The following is a 25,046-nucleotide window of genomic DNA, read 5'->3' as shown; positions in this document are numbered from 1 at the left end:
GGTCACTCATATTTGAGAAAGAGGATTTCAAATTTAAATATTTTCAGAGAAAGTTTACTCTAATGATCAGAAAATGCAAAGCCTGCCTCAAGACTGAGGGATCTTGACTAGTTGAGCCTAGCAAAATAAAGACCAAACAGGAAACAATTAAACAAACATGGGCTGGAAATTAAAAAGAAAAGAAAAAAAGATGGATCTTACTAAGTGAAGCCTCAAAGGTCTCATATGATGTCTCAGCATAGGAACAAAAAAATCATGCAAGAGAGGAGACTGGAGTAAGCCAGCGGTCTCATCCAGTGCTATGGTCAATGCGCTATGTTCTAATACTAACAAATATGAAATGTAAAAGTTATAGGGGGCACTTTTCAGTGGTTACTCTTATTTGGCAATAGAATAGTACAGCACTGCTGGAAGCCTTATGGGGGCCTCTTGGGGCTACAGTCGTGATGATCCTGGAGCAGGGAGCCTGGCTGGCAGGTAGAGTGTGGCTCCGGCCAGCCAGGCTCCAGTTTTGGGCAGTGCATGCTGCTACCATGTCTGCCACCCTGCTTTCCCCTCCCCGCCCCCCCCGGTGCGGGGGGAAGGGGTTTGACACCAGGATCTCCCAGTGTCAATCCCCTCCCCACTGCCCCACACACATGCATGCTGGTCTGGACACTGAAAAGCACCAGAGGTTTAGGCCTGTAGGCAATTTACAGGATACCCTCACCATTCACAGGGTATACAAGAACGTAATCCCCGCAAATGGCACAATCTGCAAATAAGGCACTGCGTTCATGAGCGCGGTGCCTCTGGCTCTTGGGGTGGGGGCACAGCTGCCCTGGCAATGGCGGGAGCATGGCAGGAGGAGCACAGTGGCAGCGGCAAGCACAGAGCTCCTGAGGTGCTCCTTTAAGTGCATTTAAGATGCAGGTTTGGCACTTGTGAATATTTGAAACCGCGCCGAACCTGCAAATAGCGAGGGTTTCCTGTACAGTTATTTACATTTGTGTAAAGTGAGTATGAAATGCTGCAAAGCTTCAGTACCATTTTGCAGGCATATAAATGACTACAAGAGGAAAACACTGGAGAAGCTACTCAAACACCGTCTTTTGGCGGGGGGGAGGGGGGAAGAAACTCTTTTGTCCTTTAGGTGCTGGCATTGCTATACTTAAAAAGACTGTCAAGTGCTTTCAAACATTTATCTTCATGACCAGCTACAGAGGACCAATAATGCAATGTTTCAATAAATATGTATACAAAAGTGCCTAAAAGCTACATTATACGTGGCCAACAGATTTTTCATAAAAGTCATCTGAAAATTCCCCGTACAACAATTTAAGTTAATAATGTTATTATTAGGCCTCTGCTGCAGCACTAATGAACATTTGCTGTAAAAATTCATTAACTAAGATTTTGGATGGATTAGATGTCTGATAAAACACATGAAACTACCAGTACATCAAGACACTGCAAAGATGCCATCGCTTTCAATTAACTGGAATACGGCCAGAGTGGTAATGTATACAAGTAAAAACGTCGACAGCTGTCATAATGGTAATGGTATTTTCTTCATACGGTTACCCATCATTCGAAGGGAACATGTGAAACTAAAGTCAACACTATTTGCTGGAGTAGCTATCTTGTTATATCCCTTGTTAGCTCGATTGCTACTTTTTTGAGGTAGTGGAAGGAAAAATGTACACCTTCTAAAGAGAAGTGAAAAGAGGCAAGCTGACTGAGCTGGCTTCCCAGCTACTCAGCTCTGCTCTGTGGTGGGCTGGCATAAAGTTTATCACCATGTATTTTAAAATCAAGTAGCAACACTGGGTTAATACAATAATCATTGTACTGTAGAACAAATGCAGAATTCTAGAAACAGGATGCATGGGAAACATGATGGAATCAATTCTTTAACTTACAGGATGATATACTTTACAAACTATAATAGTTTCATGTACAGCTATTCATACTGCAGCCAAAAAGGATGGAGAATCCATACTGACAAACACTTATACTTGTTTAATTGTAAGCGCACTGTGAAATCCTGCTGAAATCAAAGTTAAGTGCATGTTTAATTGATGAATCGGGGTCTTAGACAGTAGAGTAAAGAAGTAGCTCTTGTTATTACTAAAAAGGATCAACTACTTCAACCCTTTATGCAAAGCGGTCCAGAATTTTTAAATAATTTTGGATCCCTGACTGTTTCTAGATTTTTACTGGAGTTTTTTCATTTTCATCTGGTAAAGTGATTGTATCCATCTCCGTTATAGAACCTGTGACTTATCTACATCTTTGTAACTGTGTTATCACAGTTCAATCTAAAGGTTCTTTACCCAAAATCTAGCAAGTGCTTAACTAAGCTTCCTAACAGTTTTGCAGCAATGGCCAGAGCAGACTGTAAAACGCTTTCTTCAGACTACAATGCCATATTCTATTTGCTTCCAGGTGCGATTCAAGCTACGGCATTATACAAGGGGTTGGTAACATATGGTCCATGAGGCAGATCTAGCCTGGGAACCACTGGATTTTCAGCTCACAGGGCCAGAGGGTTTTGTCTGTGTCCACATCCATGCCCATGCTGGGGCTGGGCAATTTCCAGATATAGCCTTGCTGCCAATATTTCTTCCTCCCTCTCCCCCACCCCCCCCGCCCCACACTTCCTAGCCTCCCCCACCTTCTGCCTCCTCAGCCATGGCAAGGGCACAGATTCTGGCCACTGGGGACCTGTACCAGGACCAGAAAGCTGGAAGCTGCATCCTCACTGCTGCCATTTCCATGTACTTCTCCCCACTAGCTAGAAGCTGTACTCACACCCCAGCTGAGAAGTTGTGGGGCTGGGAGAAGTGACAGTGGCACAGGTACAGCTCCCACCTCCCTGGCCTCAGCACGGACATAAGGAAAGCCCCCTGCACTGATGCACCACGACAGCCATCCAGCCCGCACTGGACCCAAACTGGACTGTTCCAACCTGTGGCTTGAAAAGGTTGCTGACCACTGATCTATACTATGTCTTTTTTGGTTCACCTGTACCAGCCAGACTTGAGTGTTCAGAGGTTTTTCCATGTTCCTGGTTACCTGAGAGAGCATCATTTCTTAAATGCTATGGTTGTAGTTGAAGCAAGAATAGGCATTCTGCTGACCCCTAAGATAGTGGGGTTCAACTTTTTTGGCAAATGTGCAATAAATTAAACTCCATGCCCCCCCATCCCCCCCGAGTGCCACTCTAACCTCTTTCTTTGCCCAATATGCTCTCTTCCCTACCAACAGCTGTGCTCCCTGATCCCTATACCACACACACAAGCTGCCGGTCTCACTTGTGGCATTGGTACTGCAGGCTGGCCATCCTTGGACACGATCCTTTTTGAAGCTGGAGATGGGGCATGCTCTGCTACCTGTAGAAGCTGTTTCTCTCAATAGTCTGAGAAAGTTCAAGTCTCTCACTTGTCAAGGAGCAGGCAAAGCAAAGTCTTTTTCTCGGGTACAGACATACAAAAAGCCCAAGGCAGAACTGATCTAAGTTGCATGATTTTCTCTAAGTGGTGTAGTTAAATTGGTAATGAACAGAACACGCATTTCCATTTGGTTGAAGGGAGGAAGGGGAGAAAAATTAGACCGGGTTCCACCATTTTTAACCTAGTCTAGGTGTGCTGAACTTCTGTTCTGTTACAGATATTTACTGGTATAACTGATCAGAAACCAGTCTAAGTATAATGTTTGTTCCTGGCCTTAGAATATGGTAAAGCAGAAGGGCACAGAAGGTTTGATATTTTGTTTAGGCTGGCTGTGAAGCAGGCAGCCTGCTTGTGCCATTAAGTCAAGTATTCAATTTTGGTTTTCCCAAAACCAAACTGAGCAAATCAGCACCACATGAAAATTAGGAAAAAATATATGCAACTAACTGATGAAACTCAAAAATTGTTATAAAGAAATACTCCCAGATACTTAGCCTTCCAATACAGTGCTGCCTGGCTTACCACCTTTCATTCTAAGCACTGGGATCACATAAACATGTACCGACTTCAGCAAATGAGAAATTTTTATTCTTGTTGGACTTGTGGATAGAACTGAATGCTAAAGACAAGTGGTCTTGTTACATCATCTCATCTCTCTTGCAAGGTGATAACATGTCAAATCACTACAAAGTTTTACTATGGCAGAAAAGCTTCCAGTCTTCCATGTTTTGCTTGCATTAATGGTTCGCATCGAGCAGAAAAATATTAGATGGAATCATACATTAGCCAATGCAGATCTACAGATGAAAACAGCTATTTTAAACTTTGGAACCACCAGTTTTAGACGGATGCTTTCCAACTCCCTGAAACTCAAAACTGGCATATTTTAATTAACATATATTGTTTTCCCCATTGCAAAAATAGTACTTTTAATCTCTGACAGTTTCTTGGGAATCTGACCTTTCTGGCCCTAACTGCCTCTGACCTCTGTCCTTCCCCATAGCCAGTCCATGCTGACCACCCTTCCAGGCCTCTCCTCTCCACTGGCAGCTGGGAGCCTGCTTTTATGTCCTTTGGCCCTTCCCCTTTTCTGATCACTTGATCCTGCCCACTCAGGAGGTCCCCATTAGCAGGATGCGGTCTTCAGGAGTGGGTCTGCAGCTGGCCCCCAGCTGAGTCTCTTCACCCCTTATAGTCCTAAAAAGTACTCACCTTAAAAGGTACCTAGTCCCACAGTCTTTTCACATGGCCTCTGCCCAGTAACAGAAGGGAAAAACCCAGCTACACAGATTTAGCCAATTAATCAGTTACAAAAGCAAATACACACAAAGAACAAAGGAACAAAGAATCCTTCATTACTATTTTGACTTCACAAAACATCCCTTCCTAACCCTGATTTCATTTATGCTTATGTAAAGGAAACGCACAAAAATGCTATAGCTGGATTCTTGTTTTGTAGGAATGAAAAAATCTAAAACTGAATAAAACAGATTGTCATAAACCCATCAGTGGGGTGCCCCCCGAGTGTCTCCCAGCTGACACACTGCTTCTCCCAAGGAAACAACCAAGGTTTGTCCTGAGAACGTCTTATCCCCACAAGCTCCAGCTCCACTGCCCTTATTCTGCAAGGCACAGGCAGCAAAGGAATCTGCTCCCTTAGGACAGTAGAAGAAATCTGAGGTCCCCATTTCTATAGAATGACTAGTCTGGAACATCACTTGTCCAGGGATTACTCTTTCCACAGAGAATCAATAAGAAGATAAAACAAACAGATTTATTATGCAAGAAAAAAGAATTATACAAGCAAAAGTGACCATAAGTTTGAAGAGAGAACACAAAGCTAAACAAAGTTTCTTACCCTCTCACCCAGCTACATCTTAGCCCTCCTGAAAGTCCTGTCAATCAGCCTTCCTGTTGATTCTACCACCCGTGACTGCTGGGGACGTGGACCCCTCCAAAGCCTGAGAAAATCCAAAACACCGGATTCTAAAATACTTCCCAGGCAGCCTTCCCTCTCATCTGCACTATTCTAATTACTGTCGAGTCACAAGAACCTCCCAGAAATCTCTCACCCCAAGACGCCGGGCATTCCTATGGCTGAAGTGCCATTTCTCTCAGATGCCTTAGCTGCAGTTGACTTTCCCCATTACAAGCAGACTATAACTTGGGTGCCCATCCCACCAGTGGCCCCTTCTGTCTGCAATTGGAAGTGGTAGTTGTCCTTACCTTAGTACCACAACAACAAGACAGATTTAACAGTTCCACCTAGTCCCTTTCCTTGACCAAACCATATCCAAAAATCATAGATATACAAGGACAGCATAACATAATCTATACAGCGAGAAAAGGAACATAAATGGATACAGCAAAACACTGGGCTTTACCACACAACTACAGATGCCATATCAGTAAAATAAAAAGAAAAACCATATGACACCCCACAAACTCCCAGGCTCATGGTGGGGGCCATGACAAAGATGAAGGCTGGTGCAATTACGAAAGCTATTCTCAGGTCTTTATTGTCATAAATAAATCTTTGGTAACAGAAACTATGTAAGACACCTAAGGAAAACCAGCGTTGCAGTAATCAGCACCAGGAAAGACTGCAGAGAGCTCAGTTGCTGCTTAACTGCAATAAAGTTTGATGATTTCCATTTAAACACAAGCACCACAGTAGATCCCTTTCATTTCTGTCTGTAAATTAAGAAAACTAGTTACCAAGTCCTTTTGCCAGACAGCCTTCAACTGCTCCGGGGCACAGAGCACTAGCCTGGGATTTAAGCAGTCTGGGTTCAAATCCTTGCTCTGAGCTGAGGTTCTGCTTCCTTCCGTGGGATCCATAGTGCAGAACACACTCTGCTGAACTTCAGATCTGAGTTAACACACAATCCCCCAGAATCCCATGACAGTTTGCACTTCCCCCACAAACCTCCCTTTGCAGGGTGGGGTGGCCTAGCCTTGGCCCAAGCTGTCTGGTCCAGCCAAGCAGGGAGGCATGCTCTAGTGCACCCCTGGCTTCTGGCCTGGACCACTGCAGGCATGTGGCTTCATTTCTGCAATCAAAACTGAACGTCTATTCACTTGCTTATCTGTTCGATACAGCCTCGGGCTTTTTGACTGTAGCCTGTAAGTGGAATAGGTGCCAGGGCTAGTATGCTGGAAAAAACAGTATTAGAGAATAAGGACCACTCTGACATGATACACCAGAGACCATTTCAGCACCAGCAAAAGGGATTTAGGGGTCAGATTGGAACCAAGTCCTTCAGTGCCAAAGTAACTGTTTTCCTTAGATCAGCGTTCTAAGACTGATGCTTTTTATCTTTAGGATTGTTTCCAAGGTGTCAAAGCTGAAGAGAAACCATTTATGGTATGTCCTTGTTGCAAAAGAAAAGCCAACAATGTTCTGGGTCATATTGCTAGGGGTCTCTCTTGCAAATCAAGGAAAGTAAATTCTGCTACTTCGTTCAGCACTGATGAGGCCTCACTTGGATTACTATGTCTGGTTTGAGGCTCCATATTTCAAGAACAATATGGTCAGACTAAAAAGAGTCCAGCTGAGAGTGACAAAATTATTAGTGGACTGGGAAGACTGAGGAGTGATTTTATTACAGTCTTCAAATACAAGAAGAGAGATTATAAAGAGGATAGAGATAGCCTTTTCTCTGTGGCTGTAAGGGAAAGGACTAGAAGCAATGGCCTTAAACTGCAGCAGAAGAATTTTAGGGTGGCAATAAGAACTTTCTGACTATGAGGGCGGCCAAATATTGGAACAGGCTACTTAGAGATACTGTGGTATCTCCATTTCTGGAAATTTTCATGCCAAATTTAGACAGACATTGAGTGGGATGATTTCGTTAGGGCTGTTCCTGGCTTGAGCAGGAGACCAAACTAGATGACTTCCTGAGGTCCCTTCCAGCCCTATTTTCATATGATCCCATATTCCCATTTTTTTGGGTGCTTCACAGCAGAAGACAAGATCAGTGGCACCTACAATGGTAAAGGAAATCTTGCAGATTTTAAGAAAAGAGCAAAACTCTTTTCCCCTTGTAAGTGAGGAATCAGCACTGGTGCCTAAAGGTGTAATTGGCTTGAGAAGTGAAAATATTTTGGTATCAGCTGGCACGCATTTGAGACCATATATGCCTCATGGGCTGTGGCAATAGCATTTAAAGTCTAAGGATGGAAATCTAGGGGAGGACCTGTAGAAGACTAAAATCCTGCAATTCACTATAGTGCCTTTTCAAACCTAAACATCCGAGCTGACAGTGAAAACTGGTTTACCCAACTCGGAGGCAAGGCATCCAGAGCCGTGGAACCTTGCCTAAAACTTTGGGTAGTTTTGGGTTTGAGTTTGCTCAGAAAAATTTCCACAACAGGATGTTGAACTACAGTCCTCCTGGGCTCTAGTTATGAATAGAGTTAATGGGAAAACAGAAGTTTCATCCCACAAAAAGTTCTGATATTTTGACTTTTTTTTGTGATTTCAGAAGGAACAATAAACCAATATAGTTAAACTGTCTGCAGAATGAAGAATTCAAAAAAAGTTTGATTAAAAACACCCAAATATTTAACTTCACTTTGTCATTCATTTGGGGAATTACCTGGATGCATCAGCCGAGTCAAAGAAACTCCATGTGTTACGGGAGTTTTAATCCCGTGGGCAACTAGGGCTCATGAGGGGACAAATAGAGCTTACCGAGCCCAGGATGACAAGTTCCATGACTGCACCCTCATGTCTCAGAGAGAGAAAGATTAATGTCAACTCAAAACATACATCTGCATTATGATTTTTCCAAAAGAAAAAAGTTCCATAGAAAGTTTAGATTTTGACAAAATACCAGTTTTTGTCAGAAAAATGGTACCACAAAAAAATTGAACTGGAAGGGACATACAAGGCATATGTTTATCTAACCTGCACTGGAAATCCTAACCTCCCTCAACACTCTGTTCCAGTACTTAGTTTGAAACCTCGTTCTTGTATCTAACCTAAATCTCTCCTGTTGCCAGGTAAGGTCTTTACTTCTCATCTGTCCCCTGCGGATATAGGGAAAAATTGATCACTATCCTCTTTAAATCAACCCTATTTTATTTAAAGACTAATCACTCTCCCTCCCCAATCTTTTCTTCTTCAGACTAAATAATCCCAGTTCTACTCAATCCTAATAATTGTTGTTGCTCTCCTCTGAACTCTTTCCAATTTGTCCACATCTTTCTTAAGTGTACCTTATCTAAAACTGGACACAGAGCTCCAAGCTAGGCTTCACTAGTGCTACAGAGTGCTATAATCACTTCCTGTGACTTGCATGTGACCCTCCTGTTAGTACATCCCAGTGTGCTTTTTGTGAAACAATATTACACTATTGACTCATATTCAAGTTGTGAGCCCCTGCCTAGCCAGTTTGCATTTCTGTATTTGACTGTTTCATTCCAAGCGCTGTACTTTGCGCTGACCTTTGCAGAATTTCATCTAATTTAATTGTACACCGTTTCTCCAATTTATCAGTCATTTTGAATCTTAACTCTATCCTCCAAGCTGTCTGATACCCCACCATCTTGATGACACTTGCACTCAATTCCATTCTTCAAGTCATTAATACAGATATTGGACAACACTAGACACAGGACAGACCACCTGGGAACCTCACTTGATACCTCCTTCCACTTAAATGTCAACACACTGGTGGTGACTACCTTTTGAGCAAAATTATCCAAAGACTGTGAGCTTTCACCTTACAATAGTTTCATCTACACCTTATTTCTTTAGCTTACTTATGAGGAAATGTTTTGCTTAAAAAGTTTTTAACCATCCCTTCTGTGAAAGCCTAGGAGGTGTGGTATCTCTCTCATAAATGTGATTTTTTATGAATAAAAAAGTAGCAATGAAAGGAATCTAAATAAAAAAAAAACAAAATCAGGAAGCCAGCAGTTTAGGGACATGGCCAGAGACCCGGAGCCAAGCAGAAGTAGCAAAATACCACAGCTGGAGTATTGCTTCCAGTTCTGGGCACCACACTTGAACAAGGACATGGACAAGCTTGACAGAATCCAAAGAAGAGCCACCCCTATGATCAGAGTCTTACACGGCAAGCCGTACGAGGATGGGCTGAGGGATCTGGGACTCTTCAGTCTGAAGAAAAGAAGGCTGAGAGGGGACCTGGTAGCAGCTTATCACTACACGAGGGGAGCACATCAAGGGCTTGGTGAGCAACTGTTCACCAGGTAACTCAAGGGGAAAACTAGGAGCAATGGCCACAATACTCCAGGAAGACCAACTCAGGATCAACATTAGGAAAAACTTCAGTCAGGATGCCCAGACTGTTTAATAAGCTCCCTCCAGAGGTGGTACAATCACTTACCCTGGAAATCTTCAAGAGTAGACTAGACAGTCACCTTGCTGGGGTCACCTGACCCCAGTTGTCTTTCCTGCTTGGTGCAGGGGACTGGACCCAATGATCTTCCAAGGTCCCTTCTGGCCTTACAATCTATGAATGTGAATGTGCAGCTCCCAACAGCAGCTGCTTTGGTGCCCCCTGCCCCCACCCCTATCTCCTCTGCCTCCAAGTAGGAGCCCAGAGCAGTTGCCCCTATCACACCCACTGTCCCCTACCCCCCGTCCCCCACTCTCCCACCCACCCAAATTATGACACTAGGAAGTGCATGACTGGAAGTCTTCTCAGTTTCTAGCATGAGAGAAGCCAACTGTAGAAGAAGATGCAGTTCAACTTTCCAATGTAAAAATGCAGCAAAAGTAATGGAAAGACTATTCTACAAGCATCTTTGGTCCAAAATCTCTACATATACATAGGAACATGCAGAGAAGTATAGAAAGGAGGGGGTTGAGCATTACGGATAAGTACAGATAGTCAAAAAGCCTGAGGCTGAATCAATTCAATCTTTGCAGGTTAGTCTGAGCTGCGCAGACTGAACAAGTAAGCAAGTGAACAGACATTCACTTTTGATTCCAGAAATAAGGCCACATGCCTGCAGTGGCCCAGGCAAGAAGTTGGGGAGGATGGGGGGGAAGGGAGCACTGGACCTGCCCTCCCTGCTCAGCTGGAACAGACAGCTTGGGCCAAGGCAGCCTTATGAGGGTGAGTCTGAAAGGGAGGTGCAAAGCATCCTGGGATGCTGCGGGACTGAGTTAACTTGCATCTGGAACAAAAGTTCAATAAACCAATTTAACCTAAACCAGTGAAGTCTGAAACTGCATCCATCCAGGTTTATCTTAAATCAGTTTTGGCCATTTTGAAAGCAATTTATGTGAACTGAATTTCTGTTGTTACAGATTTGAACTGGTTTCCAATCACTTATACCAGTTTGTGTGTAATTTCTGTCCCTAACCTATATCAAAAACTAAGAGAACCAAAATGGATCAATGGTGTTGGTATTTGTAAATCATAGGATTTCTGTAAATTCATATTGCTGTCCTTATTTCTGAACAACTGTAAAAACAAATTACCCTAAATTTTGTGGCTAAGTTTTTCAGCAGGCCATCTAAAAATTGCACAAGCAAATAATTAGCATAGAAATTTCACATGGACATATACAAAATCTTATTTGCTTGCATGTCAATGTTGGCTCATATCAAGATGGGTAGTAGCTTAGTAGCTCAGTATAGCTACTAAAGTTTTACTCTTATATGGAGTCTATTTTGCTCCAGACAAACAAGCATAACTTATAAGTGAATTAAAATTCTCAAGTGATCTAAACTAAACTCAGTTTCACTTCAGTTCTGAATAAGAATAGGATTTAATGAGAAGGAACCTCACCGTAATTTGATCTGGATTAATGTTTCTAAGCATGATAAGAAGTCCTAAATGGTTAGAAACCCTTTCAATTAGAACAGGATGTGATATCCTGAACCAAAGAAGGGAAAGAGAGACAGGTTGAAGAAACCTCAGACAACATACAAGGCATCTGAGAACTATAAACTGTCCAAAACAGCATTATTACCTAGGGAAAGAGAAAAGACGAGCACAAAAATTCAGCCCAATTATCTTCATCTAAGAAAGAGTTATCTATTTTAAGAGAACAATTTGGGAGCATTTATTAAAATAAGACTGCTCTTTGGCTTTTTGAACCACTGTTCATTCTTAAATCACCTGTTATTTTCTAACGTGCTTAAGCTCTTTGATAAAACTAGTAAGAGAGATAAAAAGACTGCTGAATTTTTGGGGGGCAGGAAACTTGTCTGAAAAAAGGCACATTAGAGTCACTTAATGACTAAGGTACAAAACTGTGGAGTAGTAGGGGGATTTAAGAGATGAAGTGGTGTTAAGGAGCTAGAGAATGAAGGATGTAAACTCACCTAAACTTTTCACTTGCTGCTGAAAAAACATTTTCAGAAATCTTTTGAGGAGTTGAATACCCTGACAAACAGGTAAAACCTGAATTCTCGCAAGGTGTTGCTAAAATACTTGCAAGCACCAAATCAACCACCAGGCTAACAGATAGGATATTATTCATACTACAGTTATACATAATCAAACCTTTGCATGAAACTCTGCAATTCTCACATGAATAGGAGCTCAAGGAAAAAAATGAAGATAGAAGACAAATGGAAATAGGTAGAGAAAAAAAGAGGGTCAAAAGATTAATAAAGAGAAGGAAGAGGCTTTGCAAGCTGAGCATTTAGATGATTTTCTGCCAACATTTTTAGATCTGACCTGGAATACCCTGCTCTGTGCGAAAGCAAGAGGTACAAGTTGGGGCCTTATCCAAAGCTAAATGAAAAGCAATTGGAATTTTCCAAAGGATTGTATTAGACTTTAATTGAGGTGAATGTCATTAAAGAACCTGCAGCCAGACCTGGTAGACAGGAGAAGCAGAAGAGATCATATCAATTTACTGTAAGACACTGCATGGAGAACCCCTGAAACAGAGTAGATACGTGAAACTAAAGTTTGGCAGGAGCTCAGTCTGTATGCTAACAGTCAGAAAGGTAGAGGGGGGCCATTAGTTTCTGGAGGTGTAGGAACAGTAGGACAGTGCAACTCATTGACTAGGGAAGTTGTGGAATCTCACTGGAGGTTTTCAAAAGAGGCCAGATGGGCATGTGTTTGGGATAGCTTTTGTGCACCCTGAGGCTTTATTCCAATATTGTGATTTCACAAGTGCGCAACACTGCATTGTGCTACAAGTAGAATACTTTGAATTCCAAATCTTAACTCAAGGCAACACATCTGTCCTTGCTATTGAACTGTTCAAGCAACATATTAAATAAATCGGAAGTTGCAACTCATGTTAGAAGGGATTTTTGGTGGAACAAATTATAAGCACAATGTTCATAACGTACCTTTTCCCTTCATTTTCCCAAACCCGTGTGATTTAGAAGCTTTCCTGGGTACTACAGGAAACAAATTGCTTCAGAATATTAAAATGTATTATTCCAATCATTATCCTCTCCTGTCCAGATGAGGACATGATTCTGATCACAACAATGACCTTAGCGATCCCTAATGCTTTCTTTCTTTCATTGTGCATGTTACAGGATTCTCAAAACACACGTGCATTTCACTTCTGAACTCTGCACTTGGTAGGAAGAAGCTTCTAGATATAGGTATGCATCATCATTGAATTTTTAAAGTGCTACTGCATTTTTAAAAATGTAACTTGAAGAGATGCATACTTAGATTTAGCCTTACGTCACAAGAAACTGAAGGCTGTTTCAGCTATCAAAACGAAAAGCAGAGAAAGTCATTCAACCCACAATACTGGAAACAACAAATGGTATTATGATCCCTGCTTCTACATTGTCAATTCTAACATTAATTGTCATAGCAACCGAAATTTAAAGCTTCATTTACAATGCAGATAATCTTTTAGTTCATGTTGCTCGCTCACAACAACTGATTTGCTGATTTACAGTCTATTGCAGTGAACTTCTAATGAGATAAATAAGGCACAAAAAAAACCCAGCATGTGACATGCATTGGCACCAGTTAGCCAGTGAGCAACTTAACTTCAATCTTTCCTTTACAGCTAGTTATTTCTTCCAATACTTTTAAGAACAAACAGCAGCTGCTAAAGCCAGACAGCTAAAATTAGTTCTCTTGTTAAGGCTGCTTACTCTTCAGCCATAAATAGCTATACAGTGATTAAAACGGTCTTTAAACAAGTTGTTCATCTGACTTACTTTCAACAGACTTTAAATAAGATTTGTTTGAGGCATGTATCAGATGGGCATTATGTTGCTGGTTTTCGGTGAGGAAAATAGTCCATTTTTGCCACAGGAGGAGGTGAGAATAAGTGAAATGGTGTCCCCTGAGAAATCTGAAAAAGAAGAGAGAATAGGAATCATCATACTGTTTATGCATTACATGATGATAATTAACAATGCATTTAATATCAGCCTTACCCTCTAACTTTAGGTGACTGAAATGGCTATGAACTAATTATTCTGCACACCTGTTTGCACCTGAAAAGCAGATTACCTGAACATCAACCTGGCCACAAAAGGTGGGGTAAGGGGCCAGAAGGCTAAAAATAGCATGGTGCTGGGGACTAGGAAAAGCACAGCCCTGGGACTGGAGCTGGGGCCAGTGGCTGGGCTTCCCCAGCCCTGTGGCTACAATGAGAACTGTCCAGAAGTTCAGGTAGATCAGTTTTGCTGGACTGGGTCTAAGTGAGACTACCTCCAAGGTAGAGTTAAATGAGATGGGGCTGGCCATTTGTAGACAAATCTCAACTTCCTAAACTTCTGTACAATTTACACTTAGATTGACCTAACTAGGGATCCAAGTGCAAGGACAGCACCTGGGTGAACTGAAGTTGGATCAGGTGGCCATTTTTAATGTGATCCATCTTCCCCCTAGCCTCCCCAAACGTCTGTCCCTAGCTCAAGAAAAAGAGCTCCGAAATCAACTACATCATCAATTCTTCCTTGTAATGATTGAAATCCTTTTTTTTTTTTCAATTGGCTTGTGTAATTTAAGTTTGGAAAAGTGTATTCAGTAGTTTCAAATGACAAGGACACGGAAACAGCAGCTTAATGGTATCCAAACTGTTAGCATTATGAGCTTTGTATGAATAGTCTTATTGATCTGATTTCCCAATACATTCTTTTCTTTTGCACAAAGATCAGAGGCAGGCCCAAATACTTAACAAATGTACAGTCAACATGAAGACTGGTAGCATTAGCTTCCCTTTCAAATGAAGTCTGTGCATTCAGTCCTTGACTCACTCACACAAAACAAACCCTATATCAGTGATGCTCAACAAGGGTGCTCAAGCACTCTGAGGTGCCTTGAGAACCTTTCATGCAGGTTATGTGCTGCTGTGCAATGTTAGCACTGTTAAGAGGGCAAATACAATTCAGGAGATAAAAAAGTCACAGATTTCAAAAAGGAATTCATACTGTCAAAACACTTCTGACCTGTTGTAGTCTGAGTTCTTTGCAGCAACAGAATTGCTCCATTATTTTTCTGAAGTGAAAATTAAGAGCTGGCATTTTTCGAGAGGTGCCTCAAATCTAAAAAAGTTGAGAGCCACTGTCCCATATGAAACAGACTGATCCTTTGTCTCCCTGTACCTTGTATAGTGCTCTGCATCAGTGCAAACTGAATGCAGAAAGAGTGTAAAATACTACCATTATCTTGTTTATGATTTATACTCACTTTATGCTGGTGTAAATTATCGTACATGGCAAGAGTAACAGAGAATCAACACAGTAACTTGAATGGATAAAACCCCAATGCCATTGTTTTGAAAGCTGCCATTAGAAAAAAAACTCATGAAACCAAAGAGTCCATCTCATGCTGGGAACTTAGCTAAGGAGTACATGCAAATGTGGAGTTAGTACAGAATTGGACTCTGTACAAGAGTAAAGAATTGAACTTGACCCAGTTCACAATATCTTAGCGGAACTGCCAGCACTAGCCTGCCTAAACCAAAACAAGGGGAGAAAGGAGCTTCCGTGGTTAAAAACAATACAAAAAACAATTTTAGGTGTCCTTAGAGCTGATCTTGTAAAAGCAACGGGTATTTTTGTTTCCGGCTTTGGTCAAGTGTTTGTACAATGCTGCCTGCATTCAAACCCATGCATGTCCTGCAGGAAGCTCCCTACTATATACAATAGCTAAGCAAACTAAAAGCCTGCAAGCTACAATAGGAAAGAGTTCACTCAAAGCTATACCTCAAAATAACGTGAAATCTTTCGGTGACCTACTTCCCCCCCTCCAATGTCTTCTACACTTCAGTTTCTGTGAAAAACTGATGCTCACTGATTCTTATGCTCAGTTTGCAATGGTCCTTAAAGAATGTTGTAGGATTAACTCTTCTTCCACTTCTAAACCCTCCTTCAGTGTCATATACAGCATTTTTAAAATAAGCAGAGATACCAAGTAAAAAATACAGCTGAGACACAGAACCAGAATGATTCATTTTACGTTCTGAAGGTGCAGAACTGGAGTTCAGCAATCCTTCTCTGCACATTTCACTTAAATTATATAACTAATTGACAGCCTATGAAAGAGTGATTAGGAAAACTGAAAATCATGTGTCAGATAAATCCAGAGGGACAGCATGCCCACTTATATAGAACAGCTAGCCCAGATGCAGTATTATTACAGATCATTAAACAACTTGATAGTCAAATTAGTGACTGAGCAGTGACACAAGGGGATCAATGATTGAAACCTGTTCTCGGGGCAGCAGGCCATACAAAAGAAATGTATGACATCAGCAGAACTATACCTTTACCTTTAGCAAAGCAGGTCCCTTCCGTAAATGCTCTGCAGGAAGTGTGATATGATATCAGAATTCCAGCTTTTATTGAAATAAATGAATCCTTAAGGTTATGAAGAAAACCTTGAAAACATGAGGCAATAATAAACAATACAGCCCGAGTCTGCAGCCACCTGAAACAATAACTCTCAGGGGGGAGAAGTATCCCATGTATTTCACTAAGGGGTTAATTCATGATCAGCTACTCTGGCAGCCAGCACCAGATCACTAGTAGATACCAGCAGAAAGGCCAGAGTGCAACAGCCCCTGTCTACCCATTGTTGCAAATAAATCCCAACTCCTGCAGTAAGTATTGTGGAAACTGTCTGTAAAGGAGAAAGGAAACAATACTACTCCTAGAGGTGCCAGGTTCCCACTGCTATCGCCGAGAAGAAAAAGGGTACAGCCAGCCACCTGCATACCAGCTGGGAGGTAGGACCATAGGGGAGCCATGTTGTGATGTTCTGATGAACTTCTATCTCCTCCACAGGTGAAACACTCAGTGTTTCAGTCATGTCATTTGGTGTGTGATTTTTTTTCCTCTCAGTGTCAGGTGTCCTCCTGTACATATAGGTTACAAAAAGTCATGAAAGACTGAGGAAGGTTATTTCATACCCCAAAAGCCCATCTACCTCTCTCCCAAATGTATAGTTGGTAAAATAAAAGATTTCATCCCACAACAATCCTTGCTTCATATGTGATAAGGCATTCTTAAAAACACATGTATTTACATTAGGAGCATTTGCCAATTTAGCCTTACTGACGACCCTTTCTAATACAGACATGACCTCAGCTTGCCTGAATCCATCACTGCTTTCAGCTAAAAGATGCTGTTGAGAAGTTAGCCTTGACAAGGAAGGAGTGGAACAATCCTGTGGGAGAAGTCACTGCAATGAAATGTCAAGCAGCACGTCTAGGTTAACTTCTAGAGTGCTGTTTTGAATGTGATCCAGGCTGAAGCAGACCGAAAGTTTTCTGACTGATGTTCAGTAGCCTATGAAGATAAAGTAACAGTCTCAGCCCAGTTGCTAGTGAAGAGATGCCTACAGCACAAAAGCTATTACACTATGATAAAATGTTGTTATTGATCTGACCAGAGAAGACAAAAGTCAGAGTTTTTTCCCCTCTCACTGACAGTCCCTCATGCACAAGTTTGAGGGATGGGAGTGGAGCAGAGCAGAAGGACAAATAAAATTTCCAGCAGAAAAACCCAAAAGCTTGTGCCTAGGTAAACAGTTTGTTAATACATCCCTGGAATACAATGCATTTTTTTCAGAATGTAAAATAAATCAGCTACAACTCAGTTATTCATAAACATTTTTTCCATGTTGACTTGTTTCTTCAAAATTCAGCTCTTTCATAATTTTGATAATGCACCATTAATACAGTTTGATGTCAGTCTGTTTTTTTCCAGTGAAATAGCTTTCAGTTCTAAACTTGGGAATGTCTGTTTAACAAACAGAAAGAAACATAACACAAAGCACAAAAGCCTCTCTTCTTTTCTTTTTAATTTGGTTAAAACAAACCAGTAACATCCCAAATATTTTCATTTTGTATAAATCAGCATCAGCCACCTAGTTAAGTCAGAAGAATTGAAAATATATTTGTTTTTATCATTTTTCATTTAAGTTACAAAAATGTAAAAATGACATGCAGCCAATTAGCAGGTATCTCTAGCTAAAAAACACTAAAGAAAACTAGGTGGCAACTGTGTGGAGAAACATATGAAAGCGTTTTCTGTGACACACTAAAGGTGCAGTGAATATGATAAATGTGAAATCTGATGTTAAAAAGTACAAGCTGTTTTTTTAAGAGGTGTGCAAGTGAGCATTTCTGACTCACTTCAATAGGAGCAATGAATGCTCAGGAAGGCTGAGAAGCAGACCATTAGCTCTAATTGCCACCGTTATCATCATCTATTATTATCTGCTATAAAAAACTAGGCATAGATTGAGTTAAATATTACAATGTGAAATAGGAAATTTGCAAAACCAAAAACAGAATGGAAAAAAATCACTATTGACTGAAAAATAAGCTTGCAGAAAAATAAAAGCCACCCCCACATAGAAGATTAATGTCTAAAGGCAATAGCTGAAGAAAAAGCTGTTGGCTCTTACTTGCCATAGCATATACCATTTACCTATGAAAGAAAAGAAATCTGACAAAATTGTATGGAGGACAATAGCCTCAAAAATGCAAACAGCCTATCCCAGACTACCAATGATTATAAAAAAGGAAAAAATATGAAGGGATACAGTTCTCTGTTCAGGCCACATTCAATTAACCTGATGGCAACATAATCCTAAAATGCTAGAAAATATTTGTATAGAACTGCCTGAAATCTGCAGCACCACACATCTTGGATTTGTTTCTTTCTTTAATGTATATATACTTGTGCTGCAATGTCAGTATCCATTCAGATGATACTTCTCAATTTGTAAAACCAAGGTTTGTTTTGTTGGTTTTTTTACATGAAAAAATGAAATACAGAGCAGTTATTTTTCAACAAACCCTTCTTTTCCCTAATATATAATTGGGGGGGAGGGGGGAAGAAGAGAGGGAAAGGGGGAGGAAGAAAGGGAGAGGAGTTTGCTAAAAAATATCTGCACTATATTTCACTTTTCATGTAAAAAAATAAATCTTGGTTTTGCAAATTGAGAAGTATCATCTACAAAGCAAAAACAGAAAGTAAATATGAAAGGAAGAATGCAAAGCTATGAAGCCTTTATATTGCAAGGCCTCCAATTCAGTCAAGAGGGGTCTGCTTTACTCTGCTTGTAAAAGATTCACCATTATGGAAACTATTTGGAAGATGTGGTATTATTTTTGAAAGACATACCTGTCCTTCTCAGACACTGCAGGGTGTCATTTAAAAATTTTAAAAGGACCACAGCACAAATCTATTTTGCTTCTTTCTGGCAGTCAGCTCTGCTCACCAGCCAGGGAAAGAATCTTGTCTAGTAATTCTTCCCCACAATAACCAAAATGAAAGATGACATGGGAAACCCCAGGATTTTGATACAAGCATGTTGAATACAACAGGCAGTACCCCCTTTCACACATTATTTGATTTGGGAAGCTGATCTATTAACACCAGAATGGCTACGAGCAGGGGGGAAAAAAAAGCCATCTCTCTCTGTCAGCTACAAAAGCCTAACTGCTATGCTGTCTATGATGGCAACAGACTGAATGGATAGGGCAGTGCAAGAAGCACGGAGAGCACTTCCAGGTACTCAAATCTTTGCAGCTAGCTGTTAAAAACACTTCTGGTTTGCCCTTCATGCCAGGCCAGCCTTCCTAATGAGTAAGACAACTTGACAGAGAAAAAATCATGCAATATTTCATCACCTGCAGCCTCCTCTTATTCACAAACATTTTGGAAAGTCCTCCTGTTCTGCCCGTTTTGGTTTATCCTGTTGTTTACTTTGCTGAACCAGCAATTTCTGCAAACAGTGCCTTCTATGTAGTGACAGGCAGGAAGGGCTAATTTCCTTCTGGCTCCTCTCCCTGCACTGAATTCAGTCACTAGAAGAGCAGGCCATCTGTGGGAGACTTACAAAAGGGTGATGTGGAGGAGAAAGTACAGAATTGAATTTTACCCAGTTCACAATATCTTAATGGCACTTCCAGAACTAGCCTGCCTAATCTATTGATCCCAGGGAAGCAGTGGTTTGAGAAAAAAGGAATTCAACTTGTGCCCTTATCAACCACTAGTCAATAACTTCAGCATGTTCTTCCCCCTTTCTTTTTAACTGAAAGATACTCCCTTGATAAATGCACATTTTACAGAGCTGGACACACATTCATATCCTAAGTAGCTAGCACCATTAGCTAGAACACTTCTGTTCTATAGGTTTATGAACTAAAACCAGGAGATTTCATTAAAACATAGCAGAAAACCTTCATCTTTACTCCTTGAAATGGCTTTTTTTTGTTAAATAAAATCCATTTCTAAGGACCCTGTATACAAACAGCTGACCAAGTTCTGGAACAACTTCAAGCCAGACTGATTCTGTTTCACCATTTTCTCCCACTAAATTTGACTGGGTATCCAGTCTCTCTAAATATTACATATTCACATTTATCTTGGAAAATCAGGTTGCTGAGCACAAGTTGTGAATTATTAAAGCAAACCCTGGCCCCAAGAAACTAAGTGTTGCACACATGTACAGATCCTACCAGAGCAGATCTGAAAGACTGATTCTGTATTTTCCCTATATTCCAAGTTATTTAAATAAAAAGCTCCCTGCATCCACTTTTGCTACTCATTACAGATCATATGTAGCCTTCATACAGCACTTTATATCTTCAAAGCTGGAAATGATCTGTGGGGTGAGATGCTGACGGTGGAAGCCCTCTGGTGTTACCTCTGGGCCTGCTGCAGATTCTTAAAAAAAGCCATTGGGAAGAACTCACTAGGCAATAAGATTTAACACTTCTTCCTCAAGGCCTCTTAACATTTCATCTCTCTACCATACTGTAAGTGAACTGCTGGCAGAAGATACTCTTGCAAGCCAGGTCCTCAGGGATAGCTCTGGAGCAAGCTCTGCTTTTTCCAGGTGAAGGCAGAAATCTGGGGAGCAACACTGAAGTGTCCATCAGATTAACTTAGCTGGTGGCTGAGGGACGAACCCAAGGTAAAAATATCTTGTGATGCTTCCTTAACAGGAAAAAGACAATGCTTAGCTGGTAAAGAACAGATTCCTTAAAAAAGGATCCTTAAAACAGCTTTACTCTTAAAGGGAATTGTGAAAAATTCAGAAGATCGGTGCCCAGCCCTATCTGGAAATCAGACTTGTGAGAAGTCTCAAGTTGGAACCCAACTGCAGAATCCAAAATCACAAGTTCCTTTTCAAAAGATGTCCTCTTCTGTCGCTATATCACCAACTTGAAATTTGGACCTTGTGACTTTTCAACTGCACAAATATTGTCTCAAAACATGGGGGTACATGCAGGAACCCTACACAATGGGATTTCTGCATTTTCAGACCAGAACTTCACTTTCAACAGGTATGCACCAACATGATACTAGAAAGCTGGATAGCTCCATTCTGAAAGGCAAAATATGAGACTACTGACAAACAAAGTGAAAATACTGTATCCTTTACATGACATGTAGACTACAGCATTTAGATATTTCACTGACATGGACATTTCACAGAATCCAATGATTCTTTGTTACCACTTTTTGGTCTCCAGCACGAACAAACCAACATTGTACTAATTATATGAGGTGAATAAACACCATTCATTATCCCCAAAATACCATGAAGGACAAGTGTTAAAAAACATAGAAAATTAAGAAAGTTTAAAAGTATCTTTTAAAAAGGAGCTTTTCCATAGTGGATTCTAGTTAGGTTGCTCATTGTGAATGGGAATAGGGAAAGAACATTTGCTTTTAAGTTTGTATAAATTTTTGCTCTTTTCTGGGCTTGGTGATTTTTCTGCCTATGACAGGTGACTATTATAGCAAACAGCACAACATATACCATTTACTCTTTGAGCAGTGTAGAGGAATATTTAATTCCATACATCATTTGCAAGTTGCTGTATTGCTGCTATAGAGAAAATATTCAGTATTCAGTGCTCCTAAAACAAAAGATACTTGGTCTTTGGGGGAAAAAAAAGGACATGATGTTTGTGAAAGTTGGGAATAGATTTCAGTACACTAATTGACACAGGAGTGAAGAGACTGTGTGCGCAAGTCATATGACCTGATAGATGGCTATTCATCCCCAAACAATATACTGAAATAATAGGTGGTGCTCAATCATACTGAAAATGGAGCTGGAAAAGACCACAAGGGGTAACCTGATCTAATATCCTGCTTAAAACAGGATCTTTCTTTTCTAAAACTTCCCAAACAAATCTTAGTGTAATCTGTACTAAGAAATTTCTATGGAGGGAAATTCCACAACCTCCTGCTCCAATGCTTAACCTCCCTTGTCACAATTTAACTTCATTACATCTGGTCTTGTCCCTGTGGATAAAGAACAATGACTGATCTCCTCTTTCTACCAACCATTTTTGCATTTGAAAATGAAATCTTGAAATTCACTTCACTCATTGGTCAAGCCAAGTCCTAGTTTGTGGATCATCAAGACCTGGTTCAAAGTCAAGCTGTTCAATCAGCCTTTTCTCTTAACAAGTAATGGAGAAACACATTAGGCTGCTTGTTTAAAATTTTAGATCAATGAATATTCAGTTAAGAGTTGTCAAGTTTTGTTTGATAAATGAAAGAAGTATTTCTAGAAATACAAATTAGTTTACACAGTATTTAATTATGCATTTGCCTATATAAACACTAACCTCAGTTAGTAGGACAGTGTGTTACTGTTCCCTACTCCCATTCCCCTTTAAAATAGACTACTGATTTCTATGCTATGTGTTGGTAAGTGGGATAATAACCCTAGGAATAGATCTGAAGAACATACCCATGTTTTGACCGCTTTGGCTTTTGAACAAGAATAAAATTACTGAAGAGGTGCACTGTAAGATTGACAGGCTACAGGCATCTCTTTATAGCTTTTTAATTTTTCAAATGTTTTGCAGATATATACAACATACAGGGACCTACTAAAATTAAGGGGGTGGGCAGCCAATTTCACGGGCAGATCATGGGGCCAGCCCACATTTTCATGGGTTATTGCAAGAGAGACCCCCACACCTCTGATTAGCCTATGGGCCCTGGTGTTCCAGCCCCTTACCACCGATTAGTTAAAAGGGCTGTCCATTATGTGCTCCCTCACCACTGATTAGTAAACAGAGGCAAAGCCACATGACAGGCAGCCCTCTCAGCCAATCAGTGGTGAGGGGTGGGAGAAAGGGCACAACACCCATCTTGGTTGCTCCCCTTTGTGCTAGCAGTCCCCATCCACTTTTCCCCCTAGTGGGCGGCACAGCTGTGCTGCAGCAGCCATGAGGACTGCTGGCTTCCAGTGGGGAGCCAGCATTTTATTTTTTAGGAAGTTTTTTTTTTTATTTTCATATTTCGTGGACATTGCAGATTTCATGGACAATGCCCAATTTTACGATTTCTATGAAATCATGAATTGAGTAGGTCACCAACAATATAGGAGTTCATTTCTGGACTTTTGGCTTTTGCTACCAAACGGGCATTGAAAATAATCAGTGGTCTTTTTCACCCCATATTTAAAATGAAAGATGTATGGTAATTGCAGTATGTCACAATTATGCATTAATAATTAGAAAATAACATGGTAATGGCTTTTACTGGAAGTGCGAAAGCTACCAGACCTTAAGTTTCCAAAATAGGACAGACCTTTTGGGATAGAATGGGAAAGTAAAATACTAGCTATCTAAGAGATTATACACTACTCAAAATAATAGCTGCCTTAGTAACAAAATGTTCATTTTACTCAAACTAGATAACATGACATGCCAGAGGCTGAATTTCTGAACACCTGTCAACTTCACTGTGAGATCTCATTGGTAATTCTTCCATTACAAATTCAGCTTTGTAAGACAACAATCCTTCCTTCGGAAGGCAACTAAGACGAGTGTGTCTTGTGAACCTCTGTAACAGATGAAAGAGCATCTAACACAACTTGCCATATGGATTTACAGTGGCTGTGCCATACTCCGTACATATTAGTGATTGTTGCTACAGATGTAAAGCACAAAGTTGATTGGGAAGGAATAATTCACTTTCCTAATATTTTACATTGCAGCCACTAAACCAATTTCAACAAATTCTTTAAAAGGTCTCTGTGAAAGGGGGCTTTTTCAAATCACAATAATTTCACAAGCTACAAAAAAGAATCAGCTAGGGAATTAATGGTTTTCTGCCTCATTACAAAACTCATGACAGTTACAATTTTGTATCACATCTCAACTGAAGACTGGAATAAACTAACTTAATTATAAAATAGATTTTGGTAACATATGAATTTATTTCAAGATCAGGCATTTTCCTTTGTAGGTCTTGCTCAAACCTAACCACTAGTCCATTTTGTCAGCCATTAGGTGGCAATGATGGAATTAGAGAACTGGCCTTTTTGCAACTTCGAGGCTTTAATGATTTTGTAATTCAATACATACCATCTCTTCTATTATAGTTGATTTTCAATTATCCCGGTTTATCCCTTGAAAGGGTCCTCCAGCACAAGCTTTTGGCAACACGATCAAGTCAGTTGATAAGGATTAAGAAAGATACAAATACTGTACTCAAATTAAACTGATACTTTTGGAACACAGCAGCACAGGAATTTTTAAACTGGATCTGGAGACTTACAAGCACTAGTGAAAATTACTGCTTCTAATTGTAGTAACCCAACACAAAATACTACTTAGTTACATTGCAAGTGGCTCACTAATTATTTACCTTGGTTTTGCACATATTCCAAAGTTTCAGTCTGAAACAAATACAAAACCCGAGGACAATTCTCCAATATCTGTGACCGTGCCTGTGGTGCTTTCCTGTCTAGAGCAAGGCCACCATAAAGAAGTCTACCCACTCATACTCCATTGTGTGCCTAAGCCCAGCAAGCTGGAGTATAGGTCCAGCCCTTAAAGCTTTGCATTATTGTTAGTTTTGTGATATAATTACTTGTTTGGAGAGCTGCAGAAAGCAGTAAGTTGGCTGTCTGCCCTAAACTTTGTGAGTAGAGACAATTCTTGGAGGAGAATTCACCTCTAGGAACTAAACAGTGATGTTTTGACTGAAATTCCTGAAAGAGGAGATTGCCTACAGGCTGTTTCTGAACATCTGATTCCAGAACTGCACTACATAGTGAAACAGAATAAAAAAGTACTAGACTATGTATTAGGCTGGTGTGAAGTAGCTAGTATTCACTCTGGATTCAGCCAATTTGTGGGGGGACAGTGATTCAATTTTGTGATTCAAATCACTGTCCCAAATCAATTTGG

At 40.6% G+C, this 25,046-nt stretch overlaps 1 protein-coding gene across 2 annotated transcripts in view; it reads right to left on the bottom strand.

The window, feature by feature from the left end:
• The window catches only part of OTUD7A (OTU deubiquitinase 7A), a 217,214-nt gene that overhangs the window by 158,976 nt on the left and 33,192 nt on the right, over positions 1-25,046 (bottom strand). The window contains exons 1-2 of one of the 2 annotated variants that reach the window (XM_019533428.1): positions 16,572-16,714; positions 13,570-13,706 (exon numbers count right to left, since the gene is read on the bottom strand). The gene's annotated coding sequence lies outside the window, so the exon portion shown is untranslated. Of the gene's footprint in view, positions 1-13,569; positions 13,707-16,571; positions 16,715-25,046 lie in introns of those variants that run through there. The other variant, XM_019533429.1, reaches the window with a different exon arrangement.

This window comes from Crocodylus porosus, unplaced genomic scaffold (genome assembly GCF_001723895.1).
Source record: "Crocodylus porosus isolate Cpor-Errol unplaced genomic scaffold, CroPor_comp1, whole genome shotgun sequence".
NCBI classification, from domain to species: Eukaryota; Metazoa; Chordata; order Crocodylia; family Crocodylidae; genus Crocodylus; species Crocodylus porosus.
Note: the sequence above shows the minus strand (reverse complement) of the source record. Positions and strands in the feature narration are given on the sequence as shown.